Source organism: Schistocerca gregaria, chromosome 11 (genome assembly GCF_023897955.1).
Source record: "Schistocerca gregaria isolate iqSchGreg1 chromosome 11, iqSchGreg1.2, whole genome shotgun sequence".
Taxonomy (NCBI): domain Eukaryota; kingdom Metazoa; phylum Arthropoda; class Insecta; order Orthoptera; family Acrididae; genus Schistocerca; species Schistocerca gregaria.
In genome coordinates, this window is record NC_064930.1 from 5,587,324 (window position 1) to 5,614,406 (window position 27,083).

The 27,083-nt window shown below is 49.4% G+C and overlaps 8 non-coding genes across 8 annotated transcripts; all 8 read right to left on the reverse strand.

The window, feature by feature from the left end:
* Nucleotides 1-2,008: 2,008 nt before the first annotated feature.
* On the reverse strand, nt 2,009-2,082 carry Trnaa-agc (transfer RNA alanine (anticodon AGC)). The gene has a single exon. It is a non-coding gene; the product is annotated as a tRNA-Ala (tRNA).
* A 3,095-nt stretch (nt 2,083-5,177) lies between these two features.
* Nucleotides 5,178-5,251, reverse strand: Trnaa-agc (transfer RNA alanine (anticodon AGC)). Its single transcript has one exon. It is a non-coding gene; the product is annotated as a tRNA-Ala (tRNA).
* Nucleotides 5,252-8,346: 3,095 nt separating this feature from the next.
* Nucleotides 8,347-8,420, reverse strand: Trnaa-agc (transfer RNA alanine (anticodon AGC)). The gene has a single exon. It is a non-coding gene; the product is annotated as a tRNA-Ala (tRNA).
* A 3,097-nt stretch (nt 8,421-11,517) lies between these two features.
* Trnaa-agc (transfer RNA alanine (anticodon AGC)) lies at nt 11,518-11,591 on the reverse strand. Its single transcript has one exon. It is a non-coding gene; the product is annotated as a tRNA-Ala (tRNA).
* Nucleotides 11,592-13,096: 1,505 nt separating this feature from the next.
* Trnaa-agc (transfer RNA alanine (anticodon AGC)) lies at nt 13,097-13,170 on the reverse strand. The gene has a single exon. It is a non-coding gene; the product is annotated as a tRNA-Ala (tRNA).
* A 1,516-nt stretch (nt 13,171-14,686) lies between these two features.
* Trnaa-agc (transfer RNA alanine (anticodon AGC)) lies at nt 14,687-14,760 on the reverse strand. Its single transcript has one exon. It is a non-coding gene; the product is annotated as a tRNA-Ala (tRNA).
* A 1,516-nt stretch (nt 14,761-16,276) lies between these two features.
* Trnaa-agc (transfer RNA alanine (anticodon AGC)) lies at nt 16,277-16,350 on the reverse strand. Its single transcript has one exon. It is a non-coding gene; the product is annotated as a tRNA-Ala (tRNA).
* Nucleotides 16,351-22,596: 6,246 nt separating this feature from the next.
* On the reverse strand, nt 22,597-22,670 carry Trnaa-agc (transfer RNA alanine (anticodon AGC)). The gene has a single exon. It is a non-coding gene; the product is annotated as a tRNA-Ala (tRNA).
* Nucleotides 22,671-27,083: the final 4,413 nt, after the last annotated feature.

Genomic DNA, 27,083 nt, shown 5'->3' on the forward strand with positions numbered 1-27,083 from the left:
GCAGCGAGGGGCTGCAAGCTTCCTGTGTTCGCACCTATATCACCTGTGCTTCCTTGTCAGAGACAGACTATCGCAAAACATACAACTCACTCCATGAATTGATTGCTACGGCATCTGTTATCAGCAGTCACAACCAGCAACACCAGTAGCAGCCGACTGCACGCAAAGAATGGGAACGTGCAGTGGGATTTACGTGAAATCGGCGCAAGGCAGATCTTTCCGACGTAGGCTTGAGAATCTTATGGGAACATTTGTACTGTTTCTAAATTAAGTGTCGGTGTGGGAGGAGGGTGCTTCCTGCGCACTAATAAAAGCACGCTCGCCAATTGTGGATGCTAATCGTTCGCTTGTATCTGCCTACACACCTCTGCCGGTTGGGAATTATTCCACTTGCATGGCAAGGTGCGCATGTAGGTGTGTTAAAAATTCTGGAGGCGCTGGGTATCGATCCCAGTACCTCTCGCACGCTAAGCGAGCGCTCCACCATCTGAGCTACGCCCACCCCCCCGATAACTAATAGTGCCACATACAGTCGTATCAACGTCACAGACCCTTGCACTCCCATTATTCCGCAGACAAACACTACTCTCTATGTATCAGTGAGGGTGTCTTTCAGGTTTCGTGCATTCTGTATCGAATCGTAGTTGGCCACAATGAAAGTGGTACGCATAACGTCGAAAATAGAGTTCAGACACCGCTCTGAGTAAGACGAACGTGTTGTCCCTTCTCTAGACTTCAATGACGTTAAGCCGTGATACCTAAGACAGATCTGCACTCGATGACACCACGATAACAGCCGGTCCCCACACTTACATCTTGCTCTCCTTATGACAGTATACATCATATCAGTCTGTGACGCTGGTTTTTCAACTTCTTGCGTGCGTTTATGTTCGCCGCGACCAACACTTACCATGCACTGACCACAAAACATGGAGGAGCCGGGGCTTGAACCCGAGACCGTTCACACGCTAAGCGAACGATCTGCCAACTGAGCTACAGCTACACACACGACCAAGCCTGGCTATTCTCCATTCTTTGCGACTCTGATGTGCACGGACTCGATGGTTGGTTGGTTTGTAGCGGCGAAGGTACCAGAATACAAAGGCGCGGACACGTTCATATACACAAGAGTTCCAAGTAGTTTCGATGCTCTGGTATTACGAATGCAAATTCCGTCTGTTTTGAACGTCTTAAATTGAAAGGGCGGTCACAAATTGGTCCATTTCACTCCTTGTCGACAATCACACAGCACCTGAGGTAACAAGCACATCTCGAGCCCCATTGTGCTCTCCATTGTTCATGCCAACTCAGTGCCTCGCTCTTTGGTACTGTGTGAAACTCTTGTCGTCCAACTGCAAAACACTGGGACACAACAAGTTTCCGCGTCTCCATTGCACTGATCGTACTACGAAACGCTCCCCAAACTTGGCAATCACCCATGCAGATGACTTTTCCGACTTTACACGACGCTCACGCTAGTGACAGCCTTATTTACAGTTCGACGTCGCGCCAAAGCGAATGAGCACATTTCGCCTAAGGCTTAGGCCGCTCTTCTAGTGTGGCTGCTCTGTGTCTGCAGGCAGCGAGGGGCTGCAAGCTTCCTGTGTTCGCACCTATATCACCTGTGCTTCCTTGTCAGAGACAGACTATCGCAAAACATACAACTCACTCCATGAATTGATTGCTACGGCATCTGTTATCAGCAGTCACAACCAGCAACACCAGTAGCAGCCGACTGCACGCAAAGAATGGGAACGTGCAGTGGGATATACGTGAAATCGGCGCAAGGCAGATCTTTCCGACGTAGGCTTGAGAATCTTATGGGAACATTTGTACTGTTTCTAAATTAAGTGTAGGTGTGGGAGGAGGGTGCTTCCTGCGCACGAATAAAAGCACGCTCGCCAATTGTGGATGCTAATCGTTCACTTGTATCTGCCTACACACCTCTGCCGGTTGGGAATTATTCCACTTGCATGGCAATGTGCGCATGTAGGTGTGTTAAAAATTCTGGAGGCGCTGGGTATCGATCCCAGTACCTCTCGCACGCTAAGCGAGCGCTCTACCATCTGAGCTACGCCCACCCCCCCGATAACTAGTAGTGCCACATACAGTCGTATCAACGTCACAGACCCTTGCACTCCCATTATTCCGCAGACAAACACTACTCTCTATGTATCAGTGAGGGTGTCTTTCAGGTTTCGTGCATTCTGTATCGAATCGTAGTTGGCCACAATGAAAGTGGTACGCATAACGTCGAAAATAGAGTTCAGACACCGCTCTGAGTAAGACGAACGTGTTGTCCCTTCTCTAGACTTCAATGACGTTAAGCCGTGATACCTAAGACAGATCTGCACTCGATGACACCACGATAACAGCCGGTCCCCACACTTACATCTTGCTCTCCTTATGACAGTATACATCATATCAGTCTGTGACGCTGGTTTTTCAACTTCTTGCGTGCGTTTATGTTCGCCGCGCCCAACACTTACCATGCACTGACCACAAAACATGGAGGAGCCGGGGCTTGAACCCGAGACCGTTCACACGCTAAGCGAACGATCTGCCAACTGAGCTACAGCTACACACACGACCAAGCCTGGCTATTCTCCATTCTTTGCGACTCTGATGTGCACGGACTCGATGGTTGGTTGGTTTGTAGCGGCGAAGGTACCAGAATACAAAGGCGCGGACACGTTCATATACACAAGAGTTCCAAGTAGTTTCGATGCTCTGGTATTACGAATGCAAATTCCGTCTGTTTTGAACGTCTTAAATTGAAAGGGCGGTCACAAATTGGTCCATTTCACTCCTTGTCGACAATCACACAGCACCTGAGGTAACAAGCACATCTCGAGCCCCATTGTGCTCTCCATTGTTCATGCCAACTCAGTGCCTCGCTCTTTGCTACTGTGTGAAACTCTTGTCGTCCAACTGCAAAACACTGGGACACAACAAGTTTCCGCGTCTCCATTGCACTGATCGTACTACGAAACGCTCCCCAAACTTGGCAATCACCCATGCAGATGACTTTTCCGACTTTACACGACGCTCACGCAACGCTCACGCTAGTGACAGCCTTATTTACTGTTCGACGTCGCGCCAAAGCGAATGAGCACATTTCGCCTACGGCTTAGGCCGCTCTTCTAGTGTGGCTGCTCTGTGTCTGCAGGCAGCGAGGGGCTGCAAGCTTCCTGTGTTCGCACCTATATCACCTGTGCTTCCTTGTCAGAGACAGACTATCGCAAAACATACAACTCACTCCATGAATTGATTGCTACGACATCTGTTATCAGCAGTCACAAGCAGCAACACCAGTAGCAGCCGACTGCACGCAAAGAATGGGAACGTGCAGTGGGATTTACGTGAAATCGGCGCAAGGCAGATCTTTCCGACGTAGGCTTGAGAATCTTATGGGAACATTTGTACTGTTTCTAAATTAAGTGTAGGTGTGGGAGGAGGGTGCTTCCTGCGCACGAATAAAAGCACGCTCGCCAATTGTGGATGCTAATCGTTCGCTTGTATCTGCCTACACACCTCTGCCGTTTGGGAATTATTCCACTTGCATGGCAAGGTGCGCATGTAGGTGTGTAAAAAGTTCTGGAGGCGCTGGGTATCGATCCCAGTACCTCTCGCACGCTAAGGGAGCGCTCTACCATCTGAGCTACGCCCACCCCACCGATAACTAGTAGTGCTACATACAGTCGTATCAACGTCACAGACCCTTGCACTCCCATTATTTCGCAGACAAACACTACTCTCTATGTATCAGTGAGGGTGTCTTTCAGGTTTCGTGCATTCTGTATCGAATCGTAGTTGGCCACAATGAAAGTGGTACGCATAACGTCGAAAATAGAGTTCAGACACCGCTCTGAGTAAGACGAACGTGTTGTCCCTTCTCTAGACTTCAATGACGTTAAGCCGTGATACCTAAGACAGATCTGCACTCGATGACACCACGATAACAGCCGGTCCCCACACTTACATCTTGCTCTCCTTATGACAGTATACATCATATCAGTCTGTGACGCTGGTTTTGCAACTTCTTGCGTGCGTTTATGTTCGCCGCGACCAACACTTACCATGCACTGACCACAAAACATGGAGGAGCCGGGGCTTGAACCCGAGACCGTTCACACGCTAAGCGAACGATCTGCCAACTGAGCTACAGCTACACACACGACCAAGCCTGGCTATTCTCCATTCTTTGCGACTCTGATGTGCACGGACACGATGGTTGGTTGGTTTGTAGCGGCGAAGGTACCAGAATACAAAGCCGCGGACACGTTCATATACACAAGAGTTCCAAGTAGTTTCGATGCTCTGGTATTACGAATGCAAATTCCGTCTGTTTTGAACGTCTTAAATTGAAAGGGCGGTCACAAATTGGTCCATTTCACTCCTTGTCGACAATCACACAGCACCTTAGGTAACAAGCACATCTCGAGCCCCATTGTGCTCTCCATTGTTCATGCCAACTCAGTGCCTCGCTCTTTGCTACTGTGTAAAACTCTTGTCGTCCAACTGCAAAACACTGGGACACAACAAGTTTCCGCGTCTCCATTGCACTGATCGTACTACGAAACGCTCCCCAAACTTGGCAATCACCCATGCAGATGACTTTTCCGACTTTACACGACGCTCACGCTAGTGACAGCCTTATTTACAGTTCGACGTCGCGCCAAAGCGAATGAGCACATTTCGCCTAAGGCTTAGGCCGCTCTTCTAGTGTGGCTGCTCTGTGTCTGCAGGCAGCGAGGGGCTGCAAGCTTCCTGTGTTCGCACCTATATCACCTGTGCTTCCTTGTCAGAGACAGACTATCGCAAAACATACAACTCACTCCATGAATTGATTGCTACGGCATCTGTTATCAGCAGTCACAACCAGCAACACCAGTAGCAGCCGACTGCACGCAAAGAATGGGAACGTGCAGTGGGATATACGTGAAATCGGCGCAAGGCAGATCTTTCCGACGTAGGCTTGAGAATCTTATGGGAACATTTGTACTGTTTCTAAATTAAGTGTAGGTGTGGGAGGAGGGTGCTTCCTGCGCACGAATAAAAGCACGCTCGCCAATTGTGGATGCTAATCGTTCACTTGTATCTGCCTACACACCTCTGCCGGTTGGGAATTATTCCACTTGCATGGCAATGTGCGCATGTAGGTGTGTTAAAAATTCTGGAGGCGCTGGGTATCGATCCCAGTACCTCTCGCACGCTAAGCGAGCGCTCTACCATCTGAGCTACGCCCACCCCCCCGATAACTAGTAGTGCCACATACAGTCGTATCAACGTCACAGACCCTTGCACTCCCATTATTCCGCAGACAAACACTACTCTCTATGTATCAGTGAGGGTGTCTTTCAGGTTTCGTGCATTCTGTATCGAATCGTAGTTGGCCACAATGAAAGTGGTACGCATAACGTCGAAAATAGAGTTCAGACACCGCTCTGAGTAAGACGAACGTGTTGTCCCTTCTCTAGACTTCAATGACGTTAAGCCGTGATACCTAAGACAGATCTGCACTCGATGACACCACGATAACAGCCGGTCCCCACACTTACATCTTGCTCTCCTTATGACAGTATACATCATATCAGTCTGTGACGCTGGTTTTTCAACTTCTTGCGTGCGTTTATGTTCGCCGCGACCAACACTTACCGTGCACTGACCACAAAACATGGAGGAGCCGGGCCTTGAACCCGAGACCGTTCACACGCTAAGCGAACGATCTGCCAACTGAGCTACAGCTACACACACGACCAAGCCTGGCTATTCTCCATTCTTTGCGACTCTGATGTGCACGGACTCGATGGTTGGTTGGTTTGTAGCGGCGAAGGTACCAGAATACAAAGGCGCGGACACGTTCATATACACAAGAGTTCCAAGTAGTTTCGATGCTCTGGTATTACGAATGCAAATTCCGTCTGTTTTGAACGTCTTAAATTGAAAGGGCGGTCACAAATTGGTCCATTTCACTCCTTGTCGACAATCACACAGCACCTGAGGTAACAAGCACATCTCGAGCCCCATTGTGCTCTCCATTGTTCATGCCAACTCAGTGCCTCGCTCTTTGCTACTGTGTAAAACTCTTGTCGTCCAACTGCAAAACACTGGGACACAACAAGTTTCCGCGTCTCCATTGCACTGATCGTACTACGAAACGCTCCCCAAACTTGGCAATCACCCATGGAGATGACTTTTCCGACTTTACACGACGCTCACGCAACGCTCACGCTAGTGACAGCCTTATTTACAGTTCGACGTCGCGCCAAAGCGAATGAGCACATTTCGCCTACGGCTTAGGCCGCTCTTCTAGTGTGGCTGCTCTGTGTCTGCAGGCAGCGAGGGGCTGCAAGCTTCCTGTGTTCGCACCTATATCACCTGTGCTTCCTTGTCAGAGACAGACTATCGCAAAACATACAACTCACTCCATGAATTGATTGCTACGGCATCTGTTATCAGCAGTCACAACCAGCAACACCAGTAGCAGCCGACTGCACGCAAAGAATGGGAACGTGCAGTGGGATTTACGTGAAATCGGCGCAAGGCAGATCTTTCCGACGTAGGCTTGAGAATCTTATGGGAACATTTGTACTGTTTCTAAATTAAGTGTCGGTGTGGGAGGAGGGTGCTTCCTGCGCACTAATAAAAGCACGCTCGCCAATTGTGGATGCTAATCGTTCGCTTGTATCTGCCTACACACCTCTGCCGGTTGGGAATTATTCCACTTGCATGGCAAGGTGCGCATGTAGGTGTGTTAAAAATTCTGGAGGCGCTGGGTATCGATCCCAGTACCTCTCGCACGCTAAGCGAGCGCTCCACCATCTGAGCTACGCCCACCCCCCCGATAACTAATAGTGCCACATACAGTCGTATCAACGTCACAGACCCTTGCACTCCCATTATTCCGCAGACAAACACTACTCTCTATGTATCAGTGAGGGTGTCTTTCAGGTTTCGTGCATTCTGTATCGAATCGTAGTTGGCCACAATGAAAGTGGTACGCATAACGTCGAAAATAGAGTTCAGACACCGCTCTGAGTAAGACGAACGTGTTGTCCCTTCTCTAGACTTCAATGACGTTAAGCCGTGATACCTAAGACAGATCTGCACTCGATGACACCACGATAACAGCCGGTCCCCACACTTACATCTTGCTCTCCTTATGACAGTATACATCATATCAGTCTGTGACGCTGGTTTTTCAACTTCTTGCGTGCGTTTATGTTCGCCGCGACCAACACTTACCATGCACTGACCACAAAACATGGAGGAGCCGGGGCTTGAACCCGAGACCGTTCACACGCTAAGCGAACGATCTGCCAACTGAGCTACAGCTACACACACGACCAAGCCTGGCTATTCTCCATTCTTTGCGACTCTGATGTGCACGGACTCGATGGTTGGTTGGTTTGTAGCGGCGAAGGTACCAGAATACAAAGGCGCGGACACGTTCATATACACAAGAGTTCCAAGTAGTTTCGATGCTCTGGTATTACGAATGCAAATTCCGTCTGTTTTGAACGTCTTAAATTGAAAGGGCGGTCACAAATTGGTCCATTTCACTCCTTGTCGACAATCACACAGCACCTGAGGTAACAAGCACATCTCGAGCCCCATTGTGCTCTCCATTGTTCATGCCAACTCAGTGCCTCGCTCTTTGCTACTGTGTGAAACTCTTGTCGTCCAACTGCAAAACACTGGGACACAACAAGTTTCCGCGTCTCCATTGCACTGATCGTACTACGAAACGCTCCCCAAACTTGGCAATCACCCATGCAGATGACTTTTCCGACTTTACACGACGCTCACGCTAGTGACAGCCTTATTTACAGTTCGACGTCGCGCCAAAGCGAATGAGCACATTTCGCCTAAGGCTTAGGCCGCTCTTCTAGTGTGGCTGCTCTGTGTCTGCAGGCAGCGAGGGGCTGCAAGCTTCCTGTGTTCGCACCTATATCACCTGTGCTTCCTTGTCAGAGACAGACTATCGCAAAACATACAACTCACTCCATGAATTGATTGCTACGGCATCTGTTATCAGCAGTCACAACCAGCAACACCAGTAGCAGCCGACTGCACGCAAAGAATGGGAACGTGCAGTGGGATATACGTGAAATCGGCGCAAGGCAGATCTTTCCGACGTAGGCTTGAGAATCTTATGGGAACATTTGTACTGTTTCTAAATTAAGTGTAGGTGTGGGAGGAGGGTGCTTCCTGCGCACGAATAAAAGCACGCTCGCCAATTGTGGATGCTAATCGTTCACTTGTATCTGCCTACACACCTCTGCCGGTTGGGAATTATTCCACTTGCATGGCAATGTGCGCATGTAGGTGTGTTAAAAATTCTGGAGGCGCTGGGTATCGATCCCAGTACCTCTCGCACGCTAAGCGAGCGCTCTACCATCTGAGCTACGCCCACCCCCCCGATAACTAGTAGTGCCACATACAGTCGTATCAACGTCACAGACCCTTGCACTCCCATTATTCCGCAGACAAACACTACTCTCTATGTATCAGTGAGGGTGTCTTTCAGGTTTCGTGCATTCTGTATCGAATCGTAGTTGGCCACAATGAAAGTGGTACGCATAACGTCGAAAATAGAGTTCAGACACCGCTCTGAGTAAGACGAACGTGTTGTCCCTTCTCTAGACTTCAATGACGTTAAGCCGTGATACCTAAGACAGATCTGCACTCGATGACACCACGATAACAGCCGGTCCCCACACTTACATCTTGCTCTCCTTATGACAGTATACATCATATCAGTCTGTGACGCTGGTTTTTCAACTTCTTGCGTGCGTTTATGTTCGCCGCGCCCAACACTTACCATGCACTGACCACAAAACATGGAGGAGCCGGGGCTTGAACCCGAGACCGTTCACACGCTAAGCGAACGATCTGCCAACTGAGCTACAGCTACACACACGACCAAGCCTGGCTATTCTCCATTCTTTGCGACTCTGATGTGCACGGACTCGATGGTTGGTTGGTTTGTAGCGGCGAAGGTACCAGAATACAAAGGCGCGGACACGTTCATATACACAAGAGTTCCAAGTAGTTTCGATGCTCTGGTATTACGAATGCAAATTCCGTCTGTTTTGAACGTCTTAAATTGAAAGGGCGGTCACAAATTGGTCCATTTCACTCCTTGTCGACAATCACACAGCACCTGAGGTAACAAGCACATCTCGAGCCCCATTGTGCTCTCCATTGTTCATGCCAACTCAGTGCCTCGCTCTTTGCTACTGTGTGAAACTCTTGTCGTCCAACTGCAAAACACTGGGACACAACAAGTTTCCGCGTCTCCATTGCACTGATCGTACTACGAAACGCTCCCCAAACTTGGCAATCACCCATGCAGATGACTTTTCCGACTTTACACGACGCTCACGCAACGCTCACGCTAGTGACAGCCTTATTTACTGTTCGACGTCGCGCCAAAGCGAATGAGCACATTTCGCCTACGGCTTAGGCCGCTCTTCTAGTGTGGCTGCTCTGTGTCTGCAGGCAGCGAGGGGCTGCAAGCTTCCTGTGTTCGCACCTATATCACCTGTGCTTCCTTGTCAGAGACAGACTATCGCAAAACATACAACTCACTCCATGAATTGATTGCTACGACATCTGTTATCAGCAGTCACAAGCAGCAACACCAGTAGCAGCCGACTGCACGCAAAGAATGGGAACGTGCAGTGGGATTTACGTGAAATCGGCGCAAGGCAGATCTTTCCGACGTAGGCTTGAGAATCTTATGGGAACATTTGTACTGTTTCTAAATTAAGTGTAGGTGTGGGAGGAGGGTGCTTCCTGCGCACGAATAAAAGCACGCTCGCCAATTGTGGATGCTAATCGTTCGCTTGTATCTGCCTACACACCTCTGCCGTTTGGGAATTATTCCACTTGCATGGCAAGGTGCGCATGTAGGTGTGTAAAAAGTTCTGGAGGCGCTGGGTATCGATCCCAGTACCTCTCGCACGCTAAGGGAGCGCTCTACCATCTGAGCTACGCCCACCCCACCGATAACTAGTAGTGCTACATACAGTCGTATCAACGTCACAGACCCTTGCACTCCCATTATTTCGCAGACAAACACTACTCTCTATGTATCAGTGAGGGTGTCTTTCAGGTTTCGTGCATTCTGTATCGAATCGTAGTTGGCCACAATGAAAGTGGTACGCATAACGTCGAAAATAGAGTTCAGACACCGCTCTGAGTAAGACGAACGTGTTGTCCCTTCTCTAGACTTCAATGACGTTAAGCCGTGATACCTAAGACAGATCTGCACTCGATGACACCACGATAACAGCCGGTCCCCACACTTACATCTTGCTCTCCTTATGACAGTATACATCATATCAGTCTGTGACGCTGGTTTTGCAACTTCTTGCGTGCGTTTATGTTCGCCGCGACCAACACTTACCATGCACTGACCACAAAACATGGAGGAGCCGGGGCTTGAACCCGAGACCGTTCACACGCTAAGCGAACGATCTGCCAACTGAGCTACAGCTACACACACGACCAAGCCTGGCTATTCTCCATTCTTTGCGACTCTGATGTGCACGGACACGATGGTTGGTTGGTTTGTAGCGGCGAAGGTACCAGAATACAAAGCCGCGGACACGTTCATATACACAAGAGTTCCAAGTAGTTTCGATGCTCTGGTATTACGAATGCAAATTCCGTCTGTTTTGAACGTCTTAAATTGAAAGGGCGGTCACAAATTGGTCCATTTCACTCCTTGTCGACAATCACACAGCACCTGAGGTAACAAGCACATCTCGAGCCCCATTGTGCTCTCCATTGTTCATGCCAACTCAGTGCCTCGCTCTTTGCTACTGTGTAAAACTCTTGTCGTCCAACTGCAAAACACTGGGACACAACAAGTTTCCGCGTCTCCATTGCACTGATCGTACTACGAAACGCTCCCCAAACTTGGCAATCACCCATGGAGATGACTTTTCCGACTTTACACGACGCTCACGCAACGCTCACGCTAGTGACAGCCTTATTTACAGTTCGCAAAGCGAATGAGCACATTTCGCCTACGGCTTAGGCCGCTCTTTTACTGTGGCTGCTCTGTGTCTGCAGGCAGCGAGGGGCTGCAAGCTTCCTGTGTTCGCACCTATATCACCTGTGCTTCCTTGTCAGAGACAGACTATCGCAAAACATACAACTCACTCCATGAATTGATTGCTACGGCATCTGTTATCAGCAGTCACAACCAGCAACACCAGTAGCAGCCGACTGCACGCAAAGAATGGGAACGTGCAGTGGGATTTACGTGAAATCGGCGCAAGGCAGATCATTCCGACGTAGGCTTGAGAATCTTATGGGAACATTTGTATTGTTTCTAAATTAAGTGTAGGTGTGGGAGGAGGGTGCTTCCTGCGCACGAATAAAAGCACGCTCGCCAATTGTGGATGCTAATCGTTCGCTTGTTTCTGCCTACACACCTCTGCCGGTTGGGAATTATTCCACTTGCATGGCAAGGTGCGCATGTAGGTGTGTTAAAAATTCTGGAGGCGCTGGGTATCGATCCCAGTACCTCTCGCACGCTAAGCGAGCGCTCTACCATCTGAGCTACGCCCACCCCCCCGGTAACTAGTAGTGCCACATACAGTCGTATCAACGTCACAGACCCTTGCACTCCCATTAATCCGCAGACAAACACTACTCTCTATGTATCAGTGAGGGTGTCTTTCAGGTTTCGTGCATTCTGTATCGAATCGTAGTTGGCCACAATGAAAGTGGTACGCATAACGTCGAAAATAGAGTTCAGACACCGCTCTGAGTAAGACGAACGTGTTGTCCCTTCTCTAGACTTCAATGACGTTAAGCCGTGATACCTAAGACAGATCTGCACTCGATGACACCACGATAACAGCCGGTCCCCACACTTACATCTTGCTCTCCTTATGACAGTATACATCATATCAGTCTGTGACGCTGGTTTTGCAACTTCTTGCGTGCGTTTATGTTCGCCGCGACCAACACTTACCATGCACTGACCACAAAACATGGAGGAGCCGGGGCTTGAACCCGAGACCGTTCACACGCTAAGCGAACGATCTGCCAACTGAGCTACAGCTACACACACGACCAAGCCTGGCTATTCTCCATTCTTTGCGACTCTGATGTGCACGGACTCGATGGTTGGTTGGTTTGTAGCGGCGAAGGTACCAGAATACAAAGGCGCGGACACGTTCATATACACAAGAGTTCCAAGTAGTTTCGATGCTCTGGTATTACGAATGCAAATTCCGTCTGTTTTGAACGTCTTAAATTGAAAGGGCGGTCACAAATTGGTCCATTTCACTCCTTGTCCACAATCACACAGCACCTGAGGTAACAAGCACATCTCGAGCCCCATTGTGCTCTCCATTGTTCAAGCCAACTCAGTGCCTCGCTCTTCGCTACTGTGTAAAACTCTTGTCGTCCAACTGCAAAACACTGGGACACAACAAGTTTCCGCGTCTCCATTGCACTGATCGTACTACGAAACGCTCCCCAAACTTGGCAATCACCCATGCAGATGACTTTTCCGACTTTACACGACGCTCACGCTAGTGACAGCCTTATTTACAGTTCGACGTCGCGCCAAAGCGAATGAGCACATTTCGCCTACGGCTTAGGCCGCTCTTTTACTGTGGCTGCTCTGTGTCTGCAGGCAGCGAGTGGCTGCAAGCTTCCTGTGTTCGCACCTATATCACCTGTGCTTCCTTGTCAGAGACAGACTATCGCAAAACATACAACTCACTCCATGAATTGATTGCTACGGCATCTGTTATCAGCAGTCACAACCAGCAACACCAGCAGCAGCCGACTGCACGCAAAGAATGGGAACGTGCAGTGGGATTTACGTGAAATCGGCGCAAGGCAGATCTTTCCGACGTAGGCTTGAGAATCTTATGGGAACATTTGTACTGTTTCTAAATTAAGTGTAGGTGTGGGAGGAGGGTGCTTCCTGCGCACGAATAAAAGCACGCTCGCCAATTGTGGATGCTAATCGTTCACTTGTATCTGCCTACACACCTCTGCCGGTTGGGAATTATTCCACTTGCATGGCAATGTGCGCATGTAGGTGTGTTAAAAATTCTGGAGGCGCTGGGTATCGATCCCAGTACCTCTCGCACGCTAAGCGAGCGCTCTACCATCTGAGCTACGCCCACCACCCCGATAACTAGTAGTGCCACATACAGTCGTATCAACGTCACAGACCCTTGCACTCCCATTATTCCGCAGACAAACACTACTCTCTATGTATCAGTGAGGGTGTCTTTCAGGTTTCGTGCATTCTGTATCGAATCGTAGTTGGCCACAATGAAAGTGGTACGCATAACGTCGAAAATAGAGTTCAGACACCGCTCTGAGTAAGACGAACGTGTTGTCCCTTCTCTAGACTTCAATGACGTTAAGCCGTGATACCTAAGACAGATCTGCACTCGATGACACCACGATAACAGCCGGTCCCCACACTTACATCTTGCTCTCCTTATGACAGTATACATCATATCAGTCTGTGACGCTGGTTTTTCAACTTCTTGCGTGCGTTTATGTTCGCCGCGACCAACACTTACCATGCACTGACCACAAAACATGGAGGAGCCGGGGCTTGAACCCGAGACCGTTCACACGCTAAGCGAACGATCTGCCAACTGAGCTACAGCTACACACACGACCAAGCCTGGCTATTCTCCATTCTTTGCGACTCTGATGTGCACGGACTCGATGGTTGGTTGGTTTTTAGCTGCGAAGGTACCAGAATACAAAGGCGCGGACACGTTCATATACACAAGAGTTCCAAGTAGTTTCGATGCTCTGGTATTACGAATGCAAATTCCGTCTGTTTTGAACGTCTTAAATTGAAAGGGCGGTCACAAATTGGTCCATTTCACTCCTTGTCCACAATCACACAGCACCTGAGGTAATAAGCACATCTCGAGCCCCATTGTGCTCTCCATTGTTCATGCCAACTCAGTGCCTCGCTCTTTGCTACTGTGTAAAACTCTTGTCGTCCAACTGCAAAACACTGGGACACAACAAGTTTCCGCGTCTCCATTGCACTGATCGTTCTACGAAACGCTCCCCAAACTTGGCAATCACCCATGCAGATGACTTTTCCGACTTTACACGACGCTCACGCAACGCTCACGCTAGTGACAGCCTTATTTACAGTTCGACGTCGCGCCAAAGCGAATGAGCACATTTCGCCTACGGCTTAGGCCGCTCTTTTACTGTGGCTGCTCTGTGTCTGCAGGCAGCGAGGGGCTGCAAGCTTCCTGTGTTCGCACCTATATCACCTGTGCTTCCTTGTCAGAGACAGACTATCGCAAAACATACAACTCACTCCATGAATTGATTGCTACGGCATCTGTTATCAGCAGTCACAACCAGCAACACCAGTAGCAGCCGACTGCACGCAAAGAATGGGAACGTGCAGTGGGATTTACGTGAAATCGGCGCAAGGCAGGTCTTTCCGACGTAGGCTTGAGAATCTTATGGGAACATTTGTACTGTTTCTAAATTAAGTGTAGGTGTGGGAGGAGGGTGCTTCCTGCGCACGAATAAAAGCACGCTCGCCAATTGTGGATGCTAATCGTTCGCTTGTATCTGCCTACACACCTCTGCCGGTTGGGAATTATTCCACTTGCATGGCAAGGTGCGCATGTAGGTGTGTTAAAAATTCTGGAGGCGCTGGGTATCGATCCCAGTACCTCTCGCACGCTAAGCGAGCGCTCTACCATCTGAGCTACGCCCACCCCCCCGATAACTAGTAGTGCCACATACAGTCGTATCAACGTCACAGACCCTTGCACTCCCATTATTCCGCAGACAAACACTACTCTCTATGTATCAGTGAGGGTGTCTTTCAGGTTTCGTGCATTCTGTATCGAATCGTAGTTGGCCACAATGAAAGTGGTACGCATAACGTCGAAAATAGAGTTCAGACACCGCTCTGAGTAAGACGAACGTGTTGTCCCTTCTCTAGACTTCAATGACGTTAAGCCGTGATACCTAAGACAGATCTGCACTCGATGACACCACGATAACAGCCGGTCCCCACACTTACATCTTGCTCTCCTTATGACAGTATACATCATATCAGTCTGTGACGCTGGTTTTTCAACTTCTTGCGTGCGTTTATGTTCGCCGCGACCAACACTTACCATGCACTGACCACAAAACATGGAGGAGCCGGGGCTTGAACCCGAGACCGTTCACACGCTAAGCGAACGATCTGCCAACTGAGCTACAGCTACACACACGACCAAGCCTGGCTATTCTCCATTCTTTGCGACTCTGATGTGCACGGACTCGATGGTTGGTTGGTTTGTAGCGGCGAAGGTACCAGAATACAAAGGCGCGGACACGTTCATATACACAAGAGTTCCAAGTAGTTTCGATGCTCTGGTATTACGAATGCAAATTCCGTCTGTTTTGAACGTCTTAAATTGAAAGGGCGGTCACATATTGGTCCATTTCACTCCTTGTCGACAATCACACAGCACCTGAGGTAACAAGCACATCTCGAGCCCCATTGTGCTCTCCATTGTTCATGCCAACTCAGTGCCTCGCTCTTTGCTACTGTGTAAAACTCTTGTCGTCCAACTGCAAAACACTGGGACACAACAAGTTTCCGCGTCTCCATTGCACTGATCGTACTACGAAACGCTCCCCAAACTTGGCAATCACCCATGCAGATGACTTTTCCGACTTTACACGACGCTCACGCAACGCTCACGCTAGTGACAGCCTTATTTACTGTTCGACGTCGCGCCAAAGCGAATGAGCACATTTCGCCTACGGCTTAGGCCGCTCTTCTAGTGTGGCTGCTCTGTGTCTGCAGGCAGCGAGGGGCTGCAAGCTTCCTGTGTTCGCACCTATATCACCTGTGCTTCCTTGTCAGAGACAGACTATCGCAAAACATACAACTCACTCCATGAATTGATTGCTACGGCATCTGTTATCAGCAGTCACAACCAGCAACACCAGTAGCAGCCGACTGCACGCAAAGAATGGGAACGTGCAGTGAGATTTACGTGAAATCGGCGCAAGGCAGATCTTTCCGACGTAGGCTTGAGAATCTTATGGGAACATTTGTACTGTTTCTAAATTAAGTGTAGGTGTGGGAGGAGGGTGCTTCCTGCGCACGAATAAAAGCACGCTCGCCAATTGTGGATGCTAATCGTTCGCTTGTATCTGCCTACACACCTCTGCCGGTTGGGAATTATTCCACTTGCATGGCAAGGTGCGCATGTAGGTGTGTTAAAAATTCTGGAGGCGCTGGGTATCGATCCCAGTACCTCTCGCACGCTAAGCGAGCGCTCTACCATCTGAGCTACGCCCACCCCCCCGATAACTAGTAGTGCCACATACAGTCGTATCAACGTCACAGACCCTTGCACTCCCATTATTCCGCAGACAAACACTACTCTCTATGTATCAGTGAGGGTGTCTTTCAGGTTTCGTGCATTCTGTATCGAATCGTAGTTGGCCACAATGAAAGTGGTACGCATAACGTCGAAAATAGAGTTCAGACACCGCTCTGAGTAAGACGAACGTGTTGTCCCTTCTCTAGACTTCAATGACGTTAAGCCGTGATACCTAAGACAGATCTGCACTCGATGACACCACGATAACAGCCGGTCCCCACACTTACATCTTGCTCTCCTTATGACAGTATACATCATATCAGTCTGTGACGCTGGTTTTTCAACTTCTTGCGTGCGTTTATGTTCGCCGCGACCAACACTTACCATGCACTGACCACAAAACATGGAGGAGCCGGGGCTTGAACCCGAGACCGTTCACACGCTAAGCGAACGATCTGCCAACTGAGCTACAGCTACACACACGACCAAGCCTGGCTATTCTCCATTCTTTGCGACTCTGATGTGCACGGACTCGATGGTTGGTTGGTTTGTAGCGGCGAAGGTACCAGAATACAAAGGCGCGGACACGTTCATATACACAAGAGTTCCAAGTAGTTTCGATGCTCTGGTATTACGAATGCAAATTCCGTCTGTTTTGAACGTCTTAAATTGAAAGGGCGGTCACAAATTGGTCCATTTCACTCCTTGTCGACAATCACACAGCACCTGAGGTAACAAGCACATCTCGAGCCCCATTGTGCTCTCCATTGTTCATGCCAACTCAGTGCCTCGCTCTTTGCTACTGTGTAAAACTCTTGTCGTCCAACTGCAAAACACTGGGACACAACAAGTTTCCGCGTCTCCATTGCACTGATCGTACTACGAAACGCTCCCCAAACTTGGCAATCACCCATGCAGATGACTTTTCCGACTTTACACGACGCTCACGCAACGCTCACGCTAGTGACAGCCTTATTTACAGTTCGACGTCGCGCCAAAGCAAATGAGCACATTTCGCCTACGGCTTAGGCCGCTCTTCTAGTGTGGCTGCTCTGTGTCTGCAGGCAGCGAGGGGCTGCAAGCTTCCTGTGTTCGCACCTATATCACCTGTGCTTCCTTGTCAGAGACAGACTATCGCAAAACATACAACTCACTCCATGAATTGATTGCTACGGCGTCTGTTATCAGCAGTCACAAGCAGCAACACCAGTAGCAGCCGACTGCACGCAAAGAATGGGAACGTGCAGTGGGATTTACGTGAAATCGGCGCAAGGCAGATCTTTCCGACGTAGGCTTGAGAATCTTATGGGAACATTTGTACTGTTTCTAAATTAAGTGTAGGTGTGGGAGGAGGGTGCTTCCTGCGAACGAATAAAAGCACGCTCGCCAATTGTGGATGCTAATCGTTCGCTTGTATCTGCCTACACACCTCTGCCGGTTGGGAATTATTCCACTTGCATGGCAAGATGCGCATGTAGGTGTGTAAAAAGTTCTGGAGGCGCTGGGTATCGATCCCAGTACCTCTCGCACGCTAAGGGAGCGCTCTACCATCTGAGCTACGCCCACCCCCCCGATAACTAGTAGTGCTACATACAGTCGTATCAACGTCACAGACCCTTGCACTCCCATTATTCCGCAGACAAACACTACTCTCTATGTATCAGTGAGGGTGTCTTTCAGGTTTCGTGCATTCTGTATCGAATCGTAGTTGGCCACAATGAAAGTGGTACGCATAACGTCGAAAATAGAGTTCAGACACCGCTCTGAGTAAGACGAACGTGTTGTCCCTTCTCTAGACTTCAATGACGTTAAGCCGTGATACCTAAGACAGATCTGCACTCGATGACACCACGATAACAGCCGGTCCCCACACTTACATCTTGCTCTCCTTATGACAGTATACATCATATCAGTCTGTGACGCTGGTTTTTCAACTTCTTGCGTGCGTTTATGTTCGCCGCGACCAACACTTACCATGCACTGACCACAAAACATGGAGGAGCCGGGGCTTGAACCCGAGACCGTTCACACGCTAAGCGAACGATCTGCCAACTGAGCTACAGCTACACACACGACCAAGCCTGGCTATTCTCCATTCTTTGCGACTCTGATGTGCACGGACACGATGGTTGGTTGGTTTGTAGCGGCGAAGGTACCAGAATACAAAGGCGCGGACACGTTCATATACACAAGAGTTCCAAGTAGTTTCGATGCTCTGGTATTACGAATGCAAATTCCGTCTGTTTTGAACGTCTTAAATTGAAAGGGCGGTCACAAATTGGTCCATTTCACTCCTTGTCGACAATCACACAGCACCTGAGGTAACAAGCACATCTCGAGCCCCATTGTGCTCTCCATTGTTCATGCCAACTCAGTGCCTCGCTCTTTGGTACTGTGTGAAACTCTTGTCGTCCAACTGCAAAACACTGGGACACAACAAGTTTCCGCGTCTCCATTGCACTGATCGTACTACGAAACGCTCCCCAAACTTGGCAATCACCCATGCAGATGACTTTTCCGACTTTACACGACGCTCACGCAACGCTCACGCTAGTGACAGCCTTATTTACAGTTCGACGTCGCGCCAAAGCGAATGAGCACATTTCGCCTACGGCTTAGGCCGCTCTTCTAGTGTGGCTGCTCTGTGTCTGCAGGCAGCGAGGGGCTGCAAGCTTCCTGTGTTCGCACCTATATCACCTGTGCTTCCTTGTCAGAGACAGACTATCGCAAAACATACAACTCACTCCATGAATTGATTGCTACGGCATCTGTTATCAGCAGTCACAACCAGCAACACCAGTAGCAGCCGACTGCACGCAAAGAATGGGAACGTGCAGTGGGATTTACGTGAAATCGGCGCAAGGCAGATCTTTCCGACGTAGGCTTGAGAATCTTATGGGAACATTTGTACTGTTTCTAAATTAAGTGTAGGTGTGGGAGGAGGGTGCTTCCTGCGCACGGATAAAAGCACGCTCGCCAATTGTGGATGCTAATCGTTCGCTTGTATCTGCCTACACACCTCTGCCGGTTGGGAATTATTCCACTTGCATGGCAAGGTGCGCATGTAGGTGTGTAAAAAGTTCTGGAGGCGCTGGGTATCGATCCCAGTACCTCTCGCACGCTAAGGGAGCCCTCTACCATCTGAGCTACGCCCACCCCCCCGATAACTAGTAGTGCTACATACAGTCGTATCAACGTCACAGACCCTTGCACTCCCATTATTCCGCAGACAAAGACTACTCTCTATGTATCAGTGAGGGTGTCTTTCAGGTTTCGTGCATTCTGTATCGAATCGTAGTTGGCCACAATGAAAGTGGTACGCATAACGTCGAAAATAGAGTTCAGACACCGCTCTGAGTAAGACGAACGTGTTGTCCACCTCTAGACTTCAATGACGTTAAGCCGTGATACCTCAGACAGATCTGCACTCGATGACACCACGATAACAGCCGGTCCCCACACTTACATCTTGCTCTCCTTATGACAGTATACATCATATCAGTCTGTGACGCTGGTTTTGCAACTTCTTGCGTGCGTTTATGTTCGCCGCGACCAACACTTACCATGCACTGACCACAAAACATGGAGGAGCCGGGGCTTGAACCCGAGACCGTTCACACGCTAAGCGAACGATCTGCCAACTGAGCTACAGCTACACACACGACCAAGCCTGGCTATTCTCCATTCTTTGCGACTCTGATGTGCACGGACACGATGGTTGGTTGGTTTGTAGCGGCGAAGGTACCAGAATACAAAGGCGCGGACACGTTCATATACACAAGAGTTCCAAGTAGTTTCGATGCTCTGGTATTACGAATGCAAATTCCGTCTGTTTTGAACGTCTTAAATTGAAAGGGCGGTCACAAATTGGTCCATTTCACTCCTTGTCCACAATCACACAGCACCTGAGGTAACAAGCACATCTCGAGCCCCATTGTGCTCTCCATTGTTCATGCCAACTCAGTGCCTCGCTCTTTGCTACTGTGTAAAACTCTTGTCGTCCAACTGCAAAACACTGGGACACAACAAGTTTCCGCGTCTCCATTGCACTGATCGTACTACGAAACGCTCCCCAAACTTGGCAATCACCCATGCAGATGACTTTTCCGACTTTACACGACGCTCACGCAACGCTCACGCTAGTGACAGCCTTATTTACAGTTCGACGTCGCGCCAAAGCGAATGAGCACATTTCGCCTACGGCTTAGGCCGCTCTTTTACTGTGGCTGCTCTGTGTCTGCAGGCAGCGAGGGGCTGCAAGCTTCCTGTGTTCGCACCTATATCACCTGTGCTTCCTTGTCAGAGACAGACTATCGCAAAACATACAACTCACTCCATGAATTGATTGCTACGGCATCTGTTATCAGCAGTCACAACCAGCAACACCAGTAGCAGCCGACTGCACGCAAAGAATGGGAACGTGCAGTGAGATTTACGTGAAATCGGCGCAAGGCAGATCTTTCCGACGTAGGCTTGAGAATCTTATGGGAACATTTGTACTGTTTCTAAATTAAGTGTAGGTGTGGGAGGAGGGTGCTTCCTGCGCACGAATAAAAGCACGCTCGCCAATTGTGGATGCTAATCGTTCGCTTGTATCTGCCTACACACCTCTGCCGGTTGGGAATTATTCCACTTGCATGGCAAGGTGCGCATGTAGGTGTGTTAAAAATTCTGGAGGCGCTGGGTATCGATCCCAGTACCTCTCGCACGCTAAGAGAGCGCTCTACCATCTGAGCTACGCCCACCCCTCCGATAACTAGTAGTGCCACATACAGTCGTATCAACGTCACAGACCCTTGCACTCCCATTATTCCGCAGACAAACACTACTCTCTATGTATCAGTGAGGGTGTCTTTCAGGTTTCGTGCATTCTGTATCGAATCGTAGTTGGCCACAATGAAAGTGGTACGCATAACGTCGAAAATAGAGTTCAGACACCGCTCTGAGTAAGACGAACGTGTTGTCCCTTCTCTAGACTTCAATGACGTTAAGCCGTGATACCTAAGACAGATCTGCACTCGATGACACCACGATAACAGCCGGTCCCCACACTTACATCTTGCTCTCCTTATGACAGTATACATCATATCAGTCTGTGACGCTGGTTTTGCAACTTCTTGCGTGCGTTTATGTTCGCCGCGACCAACACTTACCATGCACTGACCACAAAACAAGGAGGAGCCGGGGCTTGAACCCGAGACCGTTCACACGCTAAGCGAACGATCTGCCAACTGAGCTACAGCTACACACACGACCAAGCCTGGCTATTCTCCATTCTTTGCGACTCTGATGTGCACGGACACGATGGTTGGTTGGTTTGTAGCGGCGAAGGTACCAGAATACAAAGGCGCGGACACGTTCATATACACAAGAGTTCCAAGTAGTTTCGATGCTCTGGTATTACGAATGCAAATTCCGTCTGTTTTGAACGTCTTAAATTGAAAGGGCGGTCACAAATTGGTCCATTTCACTCCTTGTCGACAATCACACAGCACCTGAGGTAACAAGCACATCTCGAGCCCCATTGTGCTCTCCATTGTTCATGCCAACTCAGTGCCTCGCTCTTTGCTACTGTGTAAAACTCTTGTCGTCCAACTGCAAAACACTGGGACACAACAAGTTTCCGCGTCTCCATTGCACTGATCGTACTACGAAACGCACCCCAAACTTGGCAATCACCCATGCAGATGACTTTTCCGACTTTACACGACGCTCACGCTAGTGACAGCCTTATTTACAGTTCGACGTCGCGCCAAAGCGAATGAGCACATTTCGCCTACGGCTTAGGCCGCCCTTCTACTGTGGCTGCTCTGTGTCTGCAGGCAGCGAGGGGCTGCAAGCTTCCTGTGTTCGCACCTATATCACCTGTGCTTCCTTGTCAGAGACAGACTATCGCAAAACATACTACTCACTCCATGAATTGATTGCTACGGCATCTGTTATCAGCAGTCACAACCAGCAACACCAGTAGCAGCCGACTGCACGCAAAGAATGGGAACGTGCAGTGGGATTTACGTGAAATCGGCCCAAGGCAGATCTTTCCGACGTAGGCTTGAGAATCTTATGGGAACATTTGTACTGTTTCTAAATTAAGTGTAGGTGTGGGAGGAGGGTGCTTCCTGCGCACGAATAAAAGCACGCTCGCCAATTGTGGATGCTAATCGTTCGCTTGTATCTGCCTACACACCTCTGCCGGTTGCGCATGTAGGTGTGTTAAAAATTCTGGAGGCGCTGGGTATCGATCCCAGTACCTCTCGCACGCTAAGCGAGCGCTCTACCATCTGAGCTACGCCCACCCCCCCGATAACTAGTAGTGCTACATACAGTCGTATCAACGTCACAGACCCTTGCACTCCCATTATTCCGCAGACAAACACTACTCTCTATGTATCAGTGAGGGTGTCTTTCAGGTTTCGTGCATTCTGTATCGAATCGTAGTTGGCCACAATGAAAGTGGTACGCATAACGTCGAAAATAGAGTTCAGACACCGCTCTGAGTAAGACGAACGTGTTGTCCCTTCTCTAGACTTCAATGACGTTAAGCCGTGATACCTAAGACAGATCTGCACTCGATGACACCACGATAACAGCCGGTCCCCACACTTACATCTTGCTCTCCTTATGACAGTATACATCATATCAGTCTGTGACGCTGGTTTTGCAACTTCTTGCGTGCGTTTATGTTCGCCGCGACCAACACTTACCATGCACTGACCACAAAACATGGAGGAGCCGGGCTTGAACCCGAGACCGTTCACACACTAAGCGAACGATCTGCCAACTGAGCTACAGCTACACACACGACCAAGCCTGGCTATTCTCCATTCTTTGCGACTCTGATGTGCACGGACACGATGGTTGGTTGGTTTGTAGCGGCGAAGGTACCAGAATACAAAGGCGCGGACACGTTCATATACACAAGAGTTCCAAGTAGTTTCGATGCTCTGGTATTACGAATGCAAATTCCGTCTGTTTTGAACGTCTTAAATTGAAAGGGCGGTCACAAATTGGTCCATTTCACTCCTTGTCCACAATCACACAGCACCTGAGGTAACAAGCACATCTCGAGCCCCATTGTGCTCTCCATTGTTCATGCCAACTCAGTGCCTCGCTCTTTGCTACTGTGTAAAACTCTTGTCGTCCAACTGCAAAACACTGGGACACAACAAGTTTCCGCGTCTCCATTGCACTGATCGTACTACGAAACGCTCCCCAAACTTGGCAATCACCCATGCAGATGACTTTTCCGACTTTACACGACGCTCACGCTAGTGACAGCCTTATTTACAGTTCGACGTCGCGCCAAAGCGAATGAGCACATTTCGCCTACGGCTTAGGCCGCTCTTCTAGTGTGGCTACTCTGTGTCTGCAGGCAGCGAGGGGCTGCAAGCTTCCTGTGTTCGCACCTATATCACCTGTGCTTCCTTGTCAGAGACAGACTATCGCAAAACATACAACTCACTCCATAAATTGATTGCTACGGCATCTGTTATCAGCAGTCACAAGCAGCAACACCAGTAGCAGCCGACTGCACGCAAAGAATGGGAACGTGCAGTGGGATTTACGTGAAATCGGCGCAAGGCAGATCTTTCCGACGTAGGCTTGAGAATCTTATGGGAACATTTGTACTGTTTCTAAATTAAGTGTAGGTGTGGGAGGAGGGTGCTTCCTGCGCACGAATAAAAGCACGCTCGCCAATTGTGGATCCTAATCGTTCGCTTGTATCTGCCTACACACCTCTGCCGGTTGGGAATTATTCCACTTGCATGGCAATGTGCGCATGTAGGTGTGTTAAAAATTCTGGAGGCGCTGGGTATCGATCCCAGTACCTCTCGCACGCTAAGCGAGCGCTCTACCATCTCAGCTACGCCCACCCCCCCGATAACTAGTAGTGCTACATACAGTCGTATCAACGTCACAGACCCTTGCACTCCCATTATTCCGCAGACAAACACTACTCTCTATGTATCAGTGAGGGTGTCTTTCAGGTTTCGTGCATTCTGTATCGAATCGTAGTTGGCCACAATGAAAGTGGCACGCATAACGTCGAAAATAGAGTTCAGACACCGCTCTGAGTAAGACGAACGTGTTGTCCCTTCTCTAGACTTCAATGACGTTAAGCCGTGATACCTAAGACAGATCTGCACTCGATGACACCACGATAACAGCCGGTCCCCACACTTACATCTTGCTCTCCTTATGACAGTATACATCATATCAGTCTGTGACGCTGGTTTTGCAACTTCTTGCGTGCGTTTATGTTCGCCGCGACCAACACTTACCATGCACTGACCACAAAACATGGAGGAGCCGGGCTTGAACCCGAGACCGTTCACACACTAAGCGAACGATCTGCCAACTGAGCTACAGCTACACACACGACCAAGCCTGGCTATTCTCCATTCTTTGCGACTCTGATGTGCACGGACACGATGGTTGGTTGGTTTGTAGCGGCGAAGGTACCAGAATACAAAGGCGCGGACACGTTCATATACACAAGAGTTCCAAGTAGTTTCGATGCTCTGGTATTACGAATGCAAATTCCGTCTGTTTTGAACGTCTTAAATTGAAAGGGCGGTCACAAATTGGTCCATTTCACTCCTTGTCGACAATCACACAGCACCTGAGGTAACAAGCACATCTCGAGCCCCATTGTGCTCTCCATTGTTCATGCCAACTCAGTGCCTCGCTCTTTGCTACTGTGTAAAACTCTTGTCGTCCAACTGCAAAACACTGGGACACAACAAGTTTCCGCGTCTCCATTGCACTGATCGTACTACGAAACGCTCCCCAAACTTGGCAATCACCCATGCAGATGACTTTTCCGACTTTACACGACGCTCACGCTAGTGACAGCCTTATTTACAGTTCGACGTCGCGCCAAAGCGAATGAGCACATTTCGCCTACGGCTTAGGCCGCTCTTCTAGTGTGGCTACTCTGTGTCTGCAGGCAGCGAGGGGCTGCAAGCTTCCTGTGTTCGCACCTATATCACCTGTGCTTCCTTGTCAGAGACAGACTATCGCAAAACATACAACTCACTCCATAAATTGATTGCTACGGCATCTGTTATCAGCAGTCACAAGCAGCAACACCAGTAGCAGCCGACTGCACGCAAAGAATGGGAACGTGCAGTGGGATTTACGTGAAATCGGCGCAAGGCAGATCTTTCCGACGTAGGCTTGAGAATCTTATGGGAACATTTGTACTGTTTCTAAATTAAGTGTAGGTGTGGGAGGAGGGTGCTTCCTGCGCACGAATAAAAGCACGCTCGCCAATTGTGGATCCTAATCGTTCGCTTGTATCTGCCTACACACCTCTGCCGGTTGGGAATTATTCCACTTGCATGGCAATGTGCGCATGTAGGTGTGTTAAAGATTCTGGAGGCGCTGGGTATCGATCCCAGTACCTCTCGCACGCTAAGCGAGCGCTCTACCATCTCAGCTACGCCCACCCCCCCGATAACTAGTAGTGCTACATACAGTCGTATCAACGTCACAGACCCTTGCACTCCCATTATTCCGCAGACAAACACTACTCTCTATGTATCAGTGAGGGTGTCTTTCAGGTTTCGTGCATTCTGTATCGAATCGTAGTTGGCCACAATTAAAGTGGCACGCATAACGTCGAAAATAGAGTTCAGACACCGCTCTGAGTAAGACGAACGTGTTGTCCCTTCTCTAGACTTCAATGACGTTAAGCCGTGATACCTAAGACAGATCTGCACTCGATGACACCACGATAACAGCCGGTCCCCACACTTACATCTTGCTCTCCTTATGACAGTATACATCATATCAGTCTGTGACGCTGGTTTTGCAACTTCTTGCGTGCGTTTATGTTCGCCGCGACCAACACTTACCATGCACTGACCACAAAACATGGAGGAGCCGGGGCTTGAACCCGAGACCGTTCACACACTAAGCGAACGATCTGCCAACTGAGCTACAGCTACACACACGACCAAGCCTGGCTATTCTCCATTCTTTGCGACTCTGATGTGCACGGACACGATGGTTGGTTGGTTTGTAGCGGCGAAGGTACCAGAATACAAAGGCGCGGACACGTTCATATACACAAGAGTTCCAAGTAGTTTCGATGCTCTGGTATTACGAATGCAAATTCCGTCTGTTTTGAACGTCTTAAATTGAAAGGGCGGTCACAAATTGGTCCATTTCACTCCTTGTCGACAATCACACAGCACCTGAGGTAACAAGCACATCTCGAGCCCCATTGTGCTCTCCATTGTTCATGCCAACTCAGTGCCTCGCTCTTTGCTACTGTGTAAAACTCTTGTCGTCCAACTGCAAAACACTGGGACACAACAAGTTTCCGCGTCTCCATTGCACTGATCGTACTACGAAACGCTCCCCAAACTTGGCAATCACCCATGCAGATGACTTTTCCGACTTTACACGACGCTCACGCTAGTGACAGCCTTATTTACAGTTCGACGTCGCGCCAAAGCGAATGAGCACATTTCGCCTACGGCTTAGGCCGCTCTTCTACTGTGGCTGCTCTGTGTCTGCAGGCAGCGAGGGGCTGCAAGCTTCCTGTGTTCGCACCTATATCACCTGTGCTTCCTTGTCAGAGACAGACTATCGCAAAACATACTACTCACTCCATGAATTGATTGCTACGGCATCTGTTATCAGCAGTCACAACCAGCAACACCAGTAGCAGCCGACTGCACGCAAAGAATGGGAACGTGC